At 44.8% G+C, this 17438-nt stretch overlaps 2 non-coding genes across 2 annotated transcripts; both read right to left on the bottom strand.

Moving 5' to 3' along the window:
* Positions 1–1518: 1518 nt before the first annotated feature.
* trnal-cag (transfer RNA leucine (anticodon CAG)) lies at positions 1519–1601 on the bottom strand. The gene has a single exon. It is a non-coding gene; the product is annotated as a tRNA-Leu (tRNA).
* A 3724-nt stretch (positions 1602–5325) lies between these two features.
* On the bottom strand, positions 5326–5408 carry trnal-uaa (transfer RNA leucine (anticodon UAA)). The gene has a single exon. It is a non-coding gene; the product is annotated as a tRNA-Leu (tRNA).
* Positions 5409–17438: the final 12030 nt, after the last annotated feature.

The following is a 17438-nucleotide window of genomic DNA, read 5'->3' as shown; positions in this document are numbered from 1 at the left end:
ATGAAAGCTTGGGGAAGCCACCATGGAGATTCAATGGGGAAAGGCTGCAGTCTGAGGCCCTAGTAGGCCATAGTACAGTGAGGGGCTGGAACCCGTGTAAAACCCCTCGGACTGTTTGCACCAGAGAATGTTTGATGTGTAATGTAAATACTGTAAATATAACCTGTGCAGGCAGGGATAGTGAGATACATCATGTGCATTATTGAAGGAAACTGATCTGTATTGTACCTTATGTAATATTAAATTTGAACTGCTTTGCAATGTAATTGCACAAATTATATGAATAAAATACATATTGTGCAAAAGAAAGCAGCTTTCCTGTCAACACACACCTTGTCTCAGGGCACAACTTTCCTGTGATCTTGTCATACCCAACTTCGCTCTATATCTTCTGACACACACACTTTACAGTCTGTCATTTCCAAAAACAAGCATTCTAAAATCAAAAGACCTTTTGTTTATTTCTCCTTTCTTTTCATTTCTCCTCTATTCTTCTCAATCACTCCCTTCAACAGTCCTATTCAGATCAAGGTGGAATGTGAATAGTGTCACAACTCACCTGACACTATTATTACCCTTCTTTTCTCTTGTCTCATTCAATGGGAAAGTTTTATTCACCAGTCTGTTGCTGTTTTACACTCTTGCCATACCATCTGGTATTGCATCCATCTGAATTCTGTGCTTTCATGGCCTTACATATCTTTTCCTCTTCTGGATGATTTGTTTGCTTCAGTTCCATTCAACCAGGCTGGACCACAGGGAAGCTTAGAACCTTTGCCTTGGACGGGTCCACGTTGATCCATTACATTCAGAATCACCTCCTTGAAATAACTCCATAGTACAACTACAGTAACCACACAGAATCTGCTTCAAACACTCCTCCACATTTTATCTGTTCTGACCGTCAACACCTCCAGCTCTTTTGTTTAAGTGGAACCCATCAGGTGTGTATAGCCTCCTTCTATTCTGAAAGCTGTAGCACTGGTTCAGGGAATTCAGCCCTGTTTCTCTACTCTAAAGGCTCAGCCATGCCTGATCTGCTTGGTATTTTACTTTTATTGGAACGTTACAAGACCTCCAATCCTCTGGAAAATGATGGTCAGACCTTCCACTATTTCTTCCCTGGCTTCTTTCAACAGCCTGGGGTACATTTCATCTGGACCTGGTGATTTATCTACATTCAAGGATGTTCATCCCATTAAGACTTCCTCTCTCGTTCAGTTATCACGTCCAATACTTCACACTCCTCCTCCTTCATAACAATATTTGCATCGCCCTCTCATTCGGGAAAACAGTAAAGTATTCATTAAGGATATTGGCAACATCTTCCACCCCGATACAAAGGTTACATTTTTGATCTTTTATGTGCCCTGCTGTTTGCCTCGTTGCCTCTTACTCTCATGTTTAGTTGCAACATCTTTGGGTCCATTGTTGCTTTGTTTGTCCATGTTCTTTCCGGCTTTCTCTTTGCTCTTCACCGCTGCTCCCAAACGCCTCCAGTGCAGTCAAAACACAAGGTGTCACAAGTGGGATTCGAACCCACGCCTCCAATGGAGACTGCGACCTGATTGCAGTGCCTTAGACCGCTCGGCCATCCTGACTACCTGCGACGGGCTATCAATGCTAAGGAAATTATTCATTCTTTGTGAAAGTATTTGTGAGATTGTGGAAATGTCTGGAAGAGGAAAGACCAGCGGGAAAGCTCGAGCCAAGGCCAAGTCTCGCTCCTCCCGGGCTGGACTGCAGTTCCCGGTGGGCCGTGTTCACAGGCTCCTGAGAAAGGGCAACTATGCTGAGCGTGTGGGTGCCGGAGCCCCGGTCTATCTGGCTGCTGTGCTCGAGTATCTGACCGCTGAAATCCTCGAGCTGGCCGGGAACGCGGCCCGGGACAACAAGAAGACCCGCAACATCCTCAGACACCTGCAGCTGGCCGCCCGCAACGACGAGGAGCTCAACAAGCTGCTGGGAGGAGTGACTATCGCTCAGGGCGGGGTGCTGCCTAATATCCAGGCCGTGCTGCTGCCCAAGAAAACCAGCGCTCAGAGCTCCCAGAAAAAGTAAAGCGGCCAAAATGTCATCAAATAAACCAAAGGCTCTTTTCAGAGCCACCCACAGTCTCTGTGAAAGGACTGGTTACTGTCAGGAGGGAGTCAGTGATGGAGTTATTTTCACAGTGGATTGACCTGCTTCACATCTGTCCAGGTGTGTTTTCAGTTCCCTCTCTGGATTTCGCTCTGTTTCTCTGCTCACACATCTCCCCCTCTAGTTAAGTGAAGAACTGAACTACAGGGTGTCAGAATCAACACTTTAATAAATCCCGCTGCCTTCGATTTTATAAATCCCGAGACCATCCCGGTACATTAACGGGAACTGGTTCGGAGCTGATGAATTAATTTAATAATGGAAGTGTCCGGGTTAATTCTCTGTTTTTCATTTGGACAGTTTGAATTGTGTTTTTTTTTTCTCTCCGGTGATCTGAGCGCCGCTTCTCAATGAGAATCTGCTCCCGGAACAGTGTAAATGCAGGAAGGAAGAGGCCATTCTCGGGCTGTGTGTTTCTCTCCTAACCTGATCTGTTTAGACCGCACTGTTCCCAGAGGACGGAATCAGTGAGAGTTGTGCACACACAGGAGCTGAGTCCATTGCAGCGCTTTCAGATGTGCCTTCCCCCCGGCCCTCCCTATTCTGCGGACACAGAGCTGTCTGTTTCCCCCGGCGGCGGGATAGAGTCGGGGATTCTCTCCCCGCAGTGTCAGGGTCTGCAGCCCCGGGGAACTGGCGGTTTCAGTCAGAGTGACCGAGCTGCCTGACATATCCTGTGTACTGATCTCCAATGGATTCAAATATTAGTGAACTCATTGGGTAATGTTTGTAAATAACCCTCATGTGAACGGACCCGGCTCCATTAATGCCATCCAAATAAAACTGGGATCCATTTCTTATCCCCAAATGCCAGCTAACGGATCCCAGGAGCGGGGTTGAGATTGTGCTGAGCAGCAATGAGTCTCCGGTAATGCTGCTTTCTAAATTCCAGATCAGCTCTCAGTCCTACAGGCCTTTCGGGAAAGTGATGTGACAAAACAGAAACCATGTGGCCGCCCCTCCAATCTAATGGGTTTGATGATGAACAGAGATGTCAGCTCTTTCCTTTGCTGATTTGGTGGCTCTGAAAAGAGCTTGTTACACTTGTTACTGAAGCTGGGTTTTAGGTGCGTTCCTCGCGGATGCAGCGGGCCAGCTGGATGTCTTTGGCCATGATGGACCGGGATCATTCTGGTGAATCTGCTCATTTTCCGGCAGAAGCATCAGTCGCTGTTTGAACTGTTTAAAGTCAGGGGTGTATTAGCAGCCAGAAAGTGAAGGGCAGTTCATTGCTCCCTGCAGCATTATCCGCCTCTTTCAGGAGAAAAGATCAGAAACCGCTCGTTTCTGTCAGTCCCCGAGAAGCCTGTGAGAAGCGGTTAGTCGCTAATTTGTTCCTTTTACAGAGTGGAAGCTGATATTTGTCCCGTTTTAAATTGCTGAACCGGACCTTCCTCCCGCCGCTTACAGTTAACAGATTGAAAAATGAAAACGATTCCTAAAATCGCGTCAGGATTTTGTGACGGTAAATACAGTAAAACAGAACATAAAATGAGAGGTTTTAAAATTGTTGCCTGAAAATTGAAATTTTCCATCACTTCAATTCCTTCCTGCTCTGGAATTGCCGGGCTTTTTCCAATTGGAAAATCTAAGCCAATGAGAACTTCTATTTACTTATATGTGATTCTCCTATTCGTTAAGAATTGGATTGAGAAGAGGATGACCAATCAGAGACAGAGTCAAACTGCGGGGATTCCAGGCTCCCAGTAACTGAGCTGAAACTGTTCAGATTGACAAACCCTGGCAGCAGCTTCACACATTGGACACTTCACACTGAATCATTCAAGGGCTGGTGTGAGAGAAGCTTTAGAACCTGTCATTACTCTCTGACTCATTATTCATCTAGAACCAAACAATTAGTAAATGTGAAGCAGTGAAGAGACTTTTCACTCTCACTGCAGAATGTGTCATCTGGGGAAATAAGGAACTATTATATTCGGAGATTCCAGGTACATTCCTCCCTGAACAAATCCATTCCTAACATTCCCGATCACAGCCTATCCCAGCTCCAGTTGTCACCCGACTCCAGCTGAATTGGAGAAACTCATGTGTTGGGGTTTGAGTTGTGAGGTGGGGTTTCTCCGCCAGTGTTACTGTCTTACAAACTCTCCCCCTGAATTTGTGAACTGAGACTGCACCGAAGACATCTCCAGTTGGAGTGAGGGCCGGATATCCCTCTGTTTTATTACAGAGAGTGGGGAAAGGGCTGGGTGGAGGGGATGTCAGCGAGTCACCAGGGATCCTGGATTTACCCCAAATCATTTCCATGTGGAATCTGCAGGCGGGGCCGGGACAGGGATCATTTGATCAGGGGATCAGCTCTTTCCTGAGAGATGTGGGTGGCTCTGAGAAGACCCTTTGTGTTCAGATGTTTCCAAGTTTCACGCGCTCTTTCACTTCTTTCCAGACCCTGCTTTCTGAGCCTTCGCTGCTTTCGGCTTGACCTTGCTCTTCCATGTCTGCACTTTCTTCAGCGCCTTTCCGCCCGCCGCACTCTTGCCTTTTTTGACCTTCTTCGCAGGAGACTTTTTCTGAAGCGCTGCTTTCTTCACCGCCTTATTTGGCGTTGCCGCCGCCTTGCTGCTCGTTTTCTTGGCTGTTACTTTCTTTGTTGTCACTTTCTTGTCTGCTGGTTTCTTCACTAAAGATTTCTTGTCTGCTGGTTTCTTCACTGAAGATTTCTTGTCTGCTGGTTTCTTCACCTTCTTTCCCACTTTTCCCTGGGTTTTCCTTCTTGCTGATTTTGAAGGAGCCGGAGGCTCCCTGTCCCTTGCTCTGCACCAGGGAGCCTTTGTTCACATTCCTCTTGATACTTTGCTTGATCTAGGTCTGGAGCTTCTCCTGAGCGGTGGCAGACCTGCAAGGAATCAACTACCAGCTAGCGTATAAAGCGAGACCAAGGCTCAGGGCCTTCAGTTACCTGGAGGGGAGTCGGAGAGGCAGCGGATCCTGTGAGGAACCACAATCCAGGAAGGATGAGAAGGTCATTGTCAGGGTACAGAGGAGATTAAGTCAAAGATTTACCAGTTTATAAGCAAGCGCAGAGCCAAGGAACGGTGCTGGGGCAGATCAAATAATAGGAAGCTGTGCTCAGTTGGAAGGCAAGAGTGATTAAATGACAGAAGAGATGATGGTGCAAGGCAAAAGTCAGGGAAAGAGTAAGTAACATTTTGTAAGCACAGATACCAGGAGTGGGACTTGAACCCACGCAGACACATGTTTAGTGGATCTTAAGTCCAACACCTTAACCACTCCGCCATCCTGGCACATTAACCAGCCACTGAAAATGAAATTTAATGTGATCCGGGTGCCATCTGGCCTTTGACAATATCAAGTTATGACTCCTCTCCCATGCTGAATTTGACCCTTCATTATTTATGAACCTCAATCGGATCACCCCTCAGTCTAGGTTTCTCTGAGGTGTAGGGTCCCAACTCTTTTATTCTAACTTGATAACCAAGATGTCTTATACTGGGAATTCGTCGAATGTCTCTCCTCTGTATCCTTTCCAAAGCCTCAATATCACCCATCATGTGAGGAGACCAAGACTGGATACAATATTCCAAGTGAGTCCTGACCAAGGTTTCATAAAAGGACAAATTCGGGACATCTCAGATACTGAAGGAGTCCGTGTCCAGAAGCAGCAAGACCTGGACAACATTCAGACTTGGGCTGCTAAGTGGCAAGTAACATTCACACCACATAAGTACCAGGCAATGACCATCTCCAACAAGAGAGAGTGTAACCATCTCCCTTTGACGTTCAACAGCATTACCATCGCTGAATCCCCCCACCATCAACATCCTGGGGGTTACCATTGACAAAAGCTTAACTGGACCATTCATATACATACTCTGGCTACAAGAGTAAATCAGATAGTGGGAATTCTGTGATGAGTAACTCAGCTCAAGGCACGTGGTGAAATGCTCATTCGGAGAGCTGGAGAAATGGACTGGTCAGGTGGGCAGAAAAGTGGCAAATGGAATTCAACTTGGAGAAGTGTGAGGTGATGCCTTTGGTGAGGTCAAACACAGAAAAGGAAGACACAATTAATGGGTGAATGCTGAGAGGTGTAGAGGAAGTGAGGGACCTTGAAGTGAATGTCCACAAATCCCTGAAAGTAGCAGGACAGGTTGATAAGTTGGTTAAGAAGGCTTATGGAACCCTTTCCTTTATTAGCCGATGTATAGAATATAAGAGCAGGGAGGTTATGCTGGAACTGTATCAATCATTAGTTAGGCCAAAACTTGATTTCTGTGTGCAGTTCTGGTCACCTCATTCCAGAAAGGATGTAATTGCACTCGAGAGGTTACAGAGGAGATTTACAAGGTTGTTGCCAGGACTGGAAAAATGCAGCTATGAGGAAAGATTGGATAGACTGGGGTTGTTCTCCTTGGAATAGAAGAGGCTGAGGGGAGATTTGATTGAAATGTACAAAATTGTGAGGGGTCTGGATAGAATGGATGGGAAGGGTCTATTTATCTTAGTAGGGAGGTCAGTGACTAGAGGGCATAGATTTAAAGTGATGTGTTGAACAATTAGAGGGGAGATGAGGAAAGGTTTTTTCACCCAGAGGGCTGTGGGAGTCTGGAACTCACTGCCTGTAAGGGTAGCTGGGGCAGAAACCCTCAACTCATTTAAAAGGAGTCTGGATGTGCACCTCAAGTACCTGAACCTGCAGGGCTACGGTCCAAATGCTGGTCAATGGGATTCAGCTGGGTGGCTCGTTTTTTGGCCTGCCTGTGCTGTAAACTTTCTATGTTCTATGATTCTATGCAGACACAATGGGCCGAATGGCCTCCTTCTGCACTGTAATAATTTTGTGATTTTTGACTCTCCAAAACTTGTCAACCATCTACAAGGCACAAACCAGGATGAGTGCAGCACCAACAATACTCTAGAAACTCGACACTGTTCAGGACAAAGCAGCTGCCTTGATTGTCACCCCATTCACCACCTTAAACATTCACTCCCTTCACCACTGACGCACAGTGGCAGTAGTGTGTACCATCTGCCAGATGCACTGCTGCAACTCACCAAGGCTCCACAGACAGCACCTTCCAAACCGAAGACCTCCACCACCTTGAAGGACAAGGGCTGCAGATGCATGGAAACACCACCATGTGCAAGCTCCCCTCCAAGTCACACACCATCTGATCTGCAAATATATCGCTGTTCATTCACTGATGTTGGGTCAAAATCCTGGATCTCCCTTCCTAACAGCACTGTGGGTGTACCTACACCACATGGAGTGCAGCAATTCAAGAAGGGAGCTCACCGCCACCTTGTCAAGGACAATTAGGGATGGGTAACAAATTCTGGCCTTGCCAGTGTCACTCACATCCCATGAAAGAATATGCCTCATTTTATACTCAATTGTCCTCTGAATGCAGCCCATCCCTCTATTTGCTCCAACTATCACTTCACAGCATTGCTGCTGTAACTTTAGAGATCTGTGCACTAGAACATCCAGATCTCTGCTCAAAATTATTTTCTTTTTTCCACCTACTTTAATGTTTTTCCCTGAAGGGTGTATGAATGTTGAGCATTCGCCCTGTCTACATGAATAACACTGCACTTACCCAAATTAAACATCATTTACCAGTCATGAACCCAATCTCCCAACACATTAAGATCAGCCTGAAACAGTCGAGCATCGTCTACAGTCTAAACACTCGCACAGATCTTCAAATCATCTGTAAATTTACAGATGGTGCGCCCTACACCTACATCCAGATCATTAATAAAAATAGTAAAGAGCAACAGACCCAACACCGATCCCTGTGGGACACCACTGGTAACTGGTCTCCAAACAGATCCAGATCCATCTGGAACTACTTTCTGCCTACATCTGCCAGTCAGTTCCCAATCCAGATCAATATATTACCACTGATACCAGGGACTTTAATCTTATAGAGAAGCGTCTTGTGTGGAACCTTATCAAAATCTTTTGGCTGAGATCTGCTAATTGAACACAGGCCGGGGATGAGGCCGAGGCCTGTCCTGCTTTGTGTGTGGTATGTAGTGGAGTTCCCCAGGAGTCAGTGTTGGGACCCTTGCCTTTCCTGATATATATTAACGACCTAGACCTTGGTGCACAGGGCAGAATTTCAAAGTTTATGGATGATACGAAAAATGGAAGCATTGTGAACTGTAAGGATGATAGTGTAGAACTTCAAAAGGACATAGACAAGTTGGTGGAATGGGAGGACAGATGACAGGTGAAGTTCAATGCAGAGAAATGTGAATTGATTCATTTCGGTAGGAAGAACATGGAGTGACAATATAGAATAAAGGGTACAATTCTAAAGGGGGTGCAGGAGCAGAGGGACCTGGGGGTATAAGTCATTGATTGAGAGAGCGGTTAATAAAGCATTCAGCATCCTCGGCTTTAGTAATAGAGGCATAGAGTACAAGAACAAGGAGGTCTTTTTTTTTAGAATATTACAGCGCAGTACAGGCCCTTCGGCCCTCGATGTTGCGCCGATCATCTGACCCACACTATTCCATTTACATCCATATGTCTATCCAATGACCACTTAAATGCCCTTAAAGTTGGCGAGTCTACTACTGTTGCAGGCAGGGCGTTCCACGCCCCTACTACTCTCTGCGTAAAGAAACTACCTCTGACATCTGTCCTATATCTTTCACCCCTCAACTTAAAGCTATGTCCCCTCGTGTTTGCCATCCTCATCCGAGGAAAAAGACCCTCACTATCCACCCTATCTAACCCTCTGATTATCTTGTATGTCTCTATTAAGTCACCTCTCCTCCTCCTTCTCTCTAACGAAAACAACCCCAAGTCCCTCAGCCTTTCCTCGTAAGACCTTCCTTCCATACCAGGCAACATCCCAGTAAATCTCCTCTGCACCCTTTCCAAAGCTTCCACATCCTTCCTATAATGCGGTGACCAGAACTGCACGCAATACTCAAGGTGCGGCCTCACCAGAGTTTTGTACAGCTGCATCATGACCTCGTGGCTACGAAACTCGATCCCCTTACTAATAAAAGCTAACACACCATATGCCTTCTTAACAGCCCTATTAACCTGGGTTGCAACTTTCAGGGATTTATGTACCTGGATACCAAGATCTCTCTGCTCATCTACACTTCCAAGAATCTTCCCATTCGCCCAGTACTCTGCATTGCTGTTACTCCTTCCAAAGTGAATCACCTCACACTTCTCCGCATTAAACTCCATTTGCCATCTCTCAGCCCAGCTCTGCAGCCTATCTATGTCCCTCTGTACCCTACAACACCCTTCGACACTATCCACAACTCCACCGACCTTCGAGTCATCCGCAAATTTATTAACCCACCCTTCTACACCCTCATCCAGGTCGTTTATAAAAATGACAAACAGCAGTGGCCCCAAAACAGAACCTTGCGGTACACCACTAGAAACTAAACTCCAGGATGAACATTTGCCATCAACCACCACCCTCTGTCTTTTTTCAGCTATGCAATTTCTGATCCAAAGCTCTAAATCACCTTCAACTCCATACTTCCGTATTTTCTGCAATAGCCTACCGTGGGGAACCTTATCAAACGCCTTACTGAAATCCATATACACCACATCCACGGCTTTACCCTCATCCACCTGTTTGGTCACCTTCTCGAAAAACTCAATAAGGTTTGTGAGGCACGACCTACCTTTCACAAAACCTTGCTGACTATCGCAAATGAACTTATTCTTTTCAAGATGATTATAAATCCTGTCTCTTATAACCTTTTCCAACATTTTACTCACAACCGAAGTAAGGCTCACAGGTCTATAATTACCAGGGCTGTCTCTACTCCCCTTCTTGAACAAGGGGACAACATTTGCTATCCTCCAGTCCTCCGGCACTACTCCCGTCGACAATGACGACATAAAGATCAACAACAACGGCTCTGCAATCTCCTCCCTGGCTTCCCAGAGAATCCTAGGATAAATCCCATCTGGCCCAGGGGACTTATCTATTTTCACTCTTTCCAAAATTGCTAACACCTCCTCCTTGTGAATCTCAATCCCATCTAGCCTAGTAGGCTGTATCTCAGTAATCTCCTCGGCAACATTTTCTTTTTCTACTGTAAATACTGACGAAAAATATTCATTTAACGCTTCCCCTATCTCCTCTGATTCCGCACACAACTTCCCACTACTATCCTTGATTGGCCCTGTTCTAACTCTTATCATTCGTTTATTCCTGATATACCTAAAGAAAGCCTTAGGGTTTTCTTTCATCCTATCCGCCAATGACTTCTCGTGTCCTCTCCTTGCTCTTCTTAGCCCTCCCTTTAGATCCTTCCTGGCTAGCTTGTAACTCTCAAGCACCCTAACTGAGCCTTCACGTCTCATCCTAACATAAGCCGCCCTGTTCCTCTTGACAAGCGCTTCAACTTCTTGAGTAAACCACGGCTCCCTCGCTCGACAACTTCCTCCCTGCCTGACAGGTACATACTTATCAAGGACACGCATTAGCTGCTCCTTGAATAAGCCCCACATTTCGTTTGTGCCCATCCCCTGCAGTTTCCTTCCCCATCCTACACATCCTAAATCTTGCCTAATCGCGTCATAATTTCCTTTCCCCCAGCTATAATTCTTGCCCTGCGGTATATACCTGTCCCTGCCCATCGCTAAGGTAAACCTAACTGAATTGTGATCACTATCGCCAAAGTGCTCACCTACATCTAAATCTAACACCTGGCCGGGTTCATTACCCAGTACCAAATCAAATGTGGCATCGCCCCTGGTTGGCCTGTCTACATACTGTGTCAGAATGAACTTGTATAAGACACTAGACTCAACTGAAGTACTGAGTCCAGTTCTGGGTGCCACACTTTAGGAAAGATGTGAAGGCATTGGAGAAATTATGGAAGAGGTTCATGAGAATGGTTCAAGGGATGAGGAACTTCAGTTATGAAGATAGATTGGAGAAGTTAGGACTGTTTTCCTTGGAGAAAAGAAGGCTAAGAGGAGATTTCATAGTGGTATTCAAAATGATGAGGGGTGTGGACAGAGTGGATCGGGAGAAACTGTTCCCACTTGTGAAAGGATCGAGAACGGGAGGGCACAGATTTAAAGTCATTGGTAAAAGAAGCAAAAGCGACATGAGGAAAAACTTTTTCACACAGCGTGTGGTTAAAGTATGAACTGCCTGAGAATGTGATGGAGGCAGGTTCAATTGAAGCATTCAAAGGGGAATTAGACTGTTATCTGAAAATAATGTGCAGGATTATGGGGAGAAGACGGGGAAGTGACATGAGGTGAATTGCTCATTTGGAGAGTCAGTGCAGAGACGATGGGCCAAATGGCCTCCTTCTGTGTAGTAACAATTCTGTGATTCTGTGATTCCAATATTCAAGTCATTTCGATATATGGTGGTCCTGACACTGACCCTTGTGGACATCACTGTTCACCATCTTCCATTCTGAAAAACAACCAAATATCACAACTCGCTTTTCTTGATATTTCATCCATTTTTAAATCGAAGCAGATACTGACCCTCCTATTCCAGGAGCCTCAGTTTTGTTACCCAGCCTTTTATGTGGTAGTTTGTCAAACGCTTTCTTAAAATCCATATAGACAACATCCATTGCTTTCCCTTCATCAACCTTTTCTGTTACTTCATCAAAAAAATCAGTTATATTAGTGAAGAACTGGAAAGGTGCTGAACCTCTCAGTTTTTGGTCTACCCAAACCAAGTTTAAGGCCTGAATAATGAACCGATTGCCTCATTAGTTCTGTGAATAATACAATGATTTAATAGACAAAGTTTTGAAACATTCCTGCCCATAAATCTTGGTAACAGAGAGTGTGTGGATCTCCTGACTCAGAATGTTTAATGGATACAGTCCTCAGATCCGACAAGGAACCCCTGAACATCCACAGTAAAGACAGTGTGGATGAGGAAATGTAAGAGCCGGGAGCTGAAACTCAGGGACGGCCGAGCTCTCCTGTCATTGAGCTTGTGTGTCTGCTCTGCTCGCCGCACTTCCGGCTCTACTTTGTTTCCAATGAAAAGATGAAAAGGGCCGTTCGGTTTTCCTCTCACTGACAGCGTGTTTCACTCGGGTTAATATAACCCGGGACTTTTGCTGCTGAAATGAATTCTGCAAGGCCCCAGCAAACACACCGGCTCCCTCCTTTCCCCCCTCTTTCTATCGGATTGTTTTACCAGGAGGGGCTCAATAATAACAAACCCCCTGCAGGGAATGACCGCAAATTGAGCATCTAAATGGGGCAAGTGGGCAGCTTTCTGGGTTCTAGGTTCCCCCTACCCCGCCCCTCCCTCCCTCCAGTCCAAGCCCCTCTTCACGTTCTTTGGGACTTTGATGAGGGTGAAATGGGGAAAGTTCCCATTGATGTTTGAATGCTGAATTGCTGCAAAGATCTGCGCACGCGCGATGTAGCCCCGCCCCCAGTGCGTCGTCACAATGAGGAGTGGAGCGCATGCGCAGCCTTTCCCCAACCCAGTCTGTGAGGCCATTGACTCAATCAGGGGAAGATGCTTTAAATCAGCTGCTAATGGAGACTTCCCGGGCCCGGGGGAAGGGAACAAACAGCATCTGCTTCCAGCAGCCACTGCTTTGGGAGCGTGTCCGCAGATGTGCTCAGAGATTACCATTGAGTGGTGGGAAGTTGAGGGGGAGTCGGGGAGTGTTTGTAACAGACACTGTAGAGCAGGAGCTGCTCCCGGAACATGGAGTGAGCCAGGGACACGGGGAAGGGAGAGTTCATTCGCGGACAGTGTCTGTACAGGCTCAGGGAGACACAATGGGAAGAAATCACTATTGAAAATCACTGACAATTTCACCACCCAAAGGAGAGGGAATTTTTCTGCTTTAGTTCCAGTCTCTCACTGTTTGTTGGATTGTGAACAGTGGGGGAAAAATAGCCGCAAAATAACGATGAGGACAGTTAGACAAAGAGCATTTATTGCAGACACCAGGTGAGAAGTGTGAAAGGCACATTTTAAATAGTGGCTGCTTGTTTTCTGTTGAAATAGAAATGTGACTGTGTAAAGGTCACTGCTTTATCGGACAGTCCCAGTCATTGAGCAGTGCAGGACTTGTGTTGTTTCTGAATGTCACAAACTTGTTGTAAAACCACTGCAAACACCTGGTAAACAGAAGCTGAATGCTGCAGTACTGCAGTGGAGTCAGACACTGACACTGTTTGTGTTCCTGGTTTTCATTTTGCGATTGTTCATAATGATTATTATTGGGACGATTACATTGATCGCTTTTGTATCTTCTACCTCACCAGTTCTTTCATTCCTGCAGGAAAATACATGAAGGAACCTGACTGGATGTGGTGATTCTTGGACACAAGGAAAAATGCTGTGATCTCGTTCCAACGCACAGTCGGTACAGGATCACTCCCAAAGCACAGAGATACTGCCAGTTCATCAGTTCCACTGGAGCAAACAAAATAAGTAGTCAGACAGACACTGATCCCAAAGTCAAGAGAGACACATTTTCAATCCAACAGTCAAACAACAGCAGGAGAGACAGATGTTGTTTCTATTTCACTCCAATTCAGTACAGCTGACAGGTTGATACATCAATCACAGTCCAAAAACAAACTCACTATCAGATCTAAATAAACTCTGTCACCATGGTGACATTTTAAATATAAAATCTGAAATAGAACAGACAAAATTTCCAGAATTGAAAGGTACAGAATGAATGCAAGGAGGCTTCAAGGGGATTTGGACAGGTTAAATGAATGGGCAAGAACATGGCAGATGGAATATAATGTGAATAAGTGTGAAGTTCTCCACTTTGGTAGAATAAACAGAAAGACAGAGTATTTCTTAAATGGTGAGAGGCTGGGAAGTGTCGATGTCCAAAGGCACCTGGGTGTCCTTGTTCATGAGACACTAAAAGCTCGTATGCAGGTGCAGCAAGCAATTAGGAAGGCAAATGGTATGTTGGCTTCATTGAAAGCGTATTTGAGTACATGAGTAAAGATGTATGAAGTCTAGATGAGACCGCACCTGGAGTATTCTGTACAATTTTGGTTTCCTTATCTAAGGAAGGATAGACTTGTCACAGAGGGAGTGCAACAGAGATTCACCGGTCTCATCCCCTCGGATGGTGGGATTGTCTTATGATGAGAGACTGCAGAAACTGGGCCTAAATTCTCTAGAGTTTTGAAGAATGAGAAGTGATCTCATTGAAACAGGCAAAGTTCTTACAGGGTGTCACAGGGTAGATATGTATAGGATGTTTCCTCTGTCTAGTGAGTCCAGAACAAGGGGACACAGTCTCAGAATAAGGGCAGACTGAGATGAGCAGGAATTTCTTTACTCAGAGGGTGAGAAATCTGTGGAATTCTTTATCCCAGAGGGCTGTGGAAGATCAATCATTGAACATATTCAAGACATAAATCGATAGATTTCTAAATACTAACAAGATCAAGGGATATGGAGATGGCAGAGAAAAATGGCGTGGAGGTAGACGATCAGTCACGATCTGTTTGAATGTTGGAGCAGGCTCGATGGGCTGAATGGCCTAATGCCCCTATTTCCTATGATCCTATGAATCCCAATAATGTACATCAGAACGTTAGAGCAAGTTATGCATTACATACCAGTTCAAAAATCCCACAGAGATTAAGACTGAAAGATACAGTATCAAGCCATTACTACAAAATGAAGGACTTGGAGCTTGCAGACCAGCCCATGTATAAGATTGAAAGTTATATTTTCATTCACAATCGTTTTCACAGAGCTGAATATTGAATACCAATCCACAACTTGCACAGGATTACCAAATAAAAGCGACAACTGTAAAATACAGTTAATCCATATTTTAAATTAAACACAAGGCAAACAAATATTGATACATTAAGAGAGCGGGAAACAGTGAGAGCAGAGTGGAGCATAAAGAGCCCAGGAGAGAGAGGGAGCAAGAGTTCACTCGGAGAGCAGGGAACAGCGAGAGCAGGCGTCAAAAAAGGCAAAGGAATACACAATTAATGGGAGAACACTGAATGGTGTAGAGGAAGTGAGGGACGTTGGAGTGAATGTCCACAGATCCCTGAAGTAGCAGTACAGGTCAATAAGGTGGTTCAGCAGGTCCTTTCCTTTATTAACTGAGGTATAGAGTATAAGAGAGACCTGGGTGTCCATGTCAATAAGTCACTGACAGCTAACATGCAGGTGCAGCAAGCAATTAGGAAGGCTAATAGTATGTTAGCCTTTATCGCAAGAGGATTTGAGTACAGGAGTAGTGAATTCTTGCTTCAATTGTATAGAACCTTGGTTAGACTGCACTTGGTGTACTCTGTGCAGTTTTGGTCCCCTTGCCTTAGGAAGGATATTATTGCCATAGATAGAGTGCAAAGAAGGTTCATCAGACTTGTTCCTGGGATGGTGCGACTGTCCTATGTAGAGAGATTGGGGAAACTGGGGGTCTATTATGTAGAGTTTTGAAGAATGAGAGGTGATCTCATTGAAACCTACAAAATATTTAAAGGACAGTCAGGGTAGATGCAGCTAAGATGTTTCCCCTGGTTGGGGAGTCGAGAACCAGGGGACGCAATTTCAAAATAAGGGGCAAGCCACTTAGGACAGAGATGAGGAGAAATGTTGTTCCTCAGAGGGTTGTGAATCTTTGGAATTCTGTACCCCAGAGGGCTGTGGAAGCTCAGTCATTGAGTATGTTTAAAGCAGAGATTGATAGATTTCTAAATACAAATGACATAAGGGAATATGAGGAAAGTGTGGGGAAAAGGGCATTGAAGTGGATGATCAGCCATGATCATATTGAATGGTGGGGCAGGCTCGATGGGCTGAATGGCCGACTCCTGCTCCTATGTTCCTATGTTCCTAACTCCACATTATCGATGAGACACAGCCTCAGGCCGACTTGTCGGGTGTTGCAAACAGATAACACTGCTTCTGATCTTCACCAGAACAGAGAGTGAGATGTAAAATTGATCATCAAACAGAATGTGAAAGAATACAACAGAATAAAACACATGGAGAGACACTGTGGAATAACAAATAGATTTGATTGGAATGTTGAATTATGATTGGAATGGATAAAACAGCAGATTAAATTGGGACAGATAAGAGAAACTGATGGGAAGAAGGAAGAAAAGAAAGGATGGATCTGTTCACTTTTTTTCAGTTTTTGCACTGGTCCATCAAAGCTGGATTAAAAAAAGATGCAAAAAACAGAGAGTTTCACCAAAAAGGGAGATTAAATGCTGCCGAAACCTTGGATCGAAGGATGCCCCAACAGATCACCTGTTTAACTGTCTCCTCACTGGGGGATTTCAATCAATGAGCAATATTATTCTCTCCTTTTCTTTTGTTAAATGAAACCACTACTGTCACTTGGAGTTAATATCCCTGTGTTCCAACTCCTGAATAATAAAATTGTGAGTTTCGTGATATTTTCTGGACACATTTCCTGCTGAAAGAACTAAGAACTCTTTTCTAATTTACACAATACTATATACACACTCATCAAGCCTCACGAAACTGGCATCCTTGGTGCTGCTCTCTCCTCCCAAACCTCATCTCATGTGATTGTTACATCATCACTCTGATTGTGGGAGGGGTTAATCCCACTGTCTTCAGCATTAACCCTTTACATCCTCATACTGCACTGTCTGTCCAAAAAAATGAGTGGAGGGAACTTGAATTATCAAAACAGCAACAGCTGCCAGTTGAAAATCAACTCAACCCATCAGAGAGAGACTGTCAGAGAACTTCCTGCATCCAGTCCTGACCCCGTCACATTAAGCAGCTGCTCACCCAGACCCCACTCTCATCAACACTGAACATTTTTCCTGAGACCCTTCAAATACTGTTTATAAAAGGCCGCAAAGATCAAAGTTCACACAGTTGTATTAAATACAACAAAGTTTAATATCTTCTCACCGTTTCTCGGTAACCACATGAGACATAGGTTTTCTTATTTGGTTCCTTTGATTTTTCTTGTTCCTGACTGACAAATATTCCCAACCTCAGATAAACCCTCCCACTTGCGTCATGTCCCAGTCTCGGTTAAAAGCAACACATAATGACACAAACACTCTCCTTCAGTGAGATTAATATCAAGCTGTTTTCCAGGTTGAATGTAACTGTGAACAAATTTATGTCAAAGAAGTTACCTTTGATGTATCAGCACTGAAATTCTGGACAAGGAGGAACAGCCATTCCAAACTCATATCCTTCACAAAGGCTGTTTGTGTATGTGATTGAAATTCTTCAAGTATTTTGAATTAAAGTTCACAAGACACAGATGTCAATATTGATAACGAAACTTTTCAAGCATGTTGTGACTGTGAAATA

The sequence above is a fragment of the Heterodontus francisci genome, unplaced genomic scaffold, assembly GCF_036365525.1.
Source record: "Heterodontus francisci isolate sHetFra1 unplaced genomic scaffold, sHetFra1.hap1 HAP1_SCAFFOLD_59, whole genome shotgun sequence".
In the NCBI taxonomy this organism is placed as follows: Eukaryota; Metazoa; Chordata; class Chondrichthyes; order Heterodontiformes; family Heterodontidae; genus Heterodontus; species Heterodontus francisci.
Note: the sequence above shows the minus strand (reverse complement) of the source record. Positions and strands in the feature narration are given on the sequence as shown.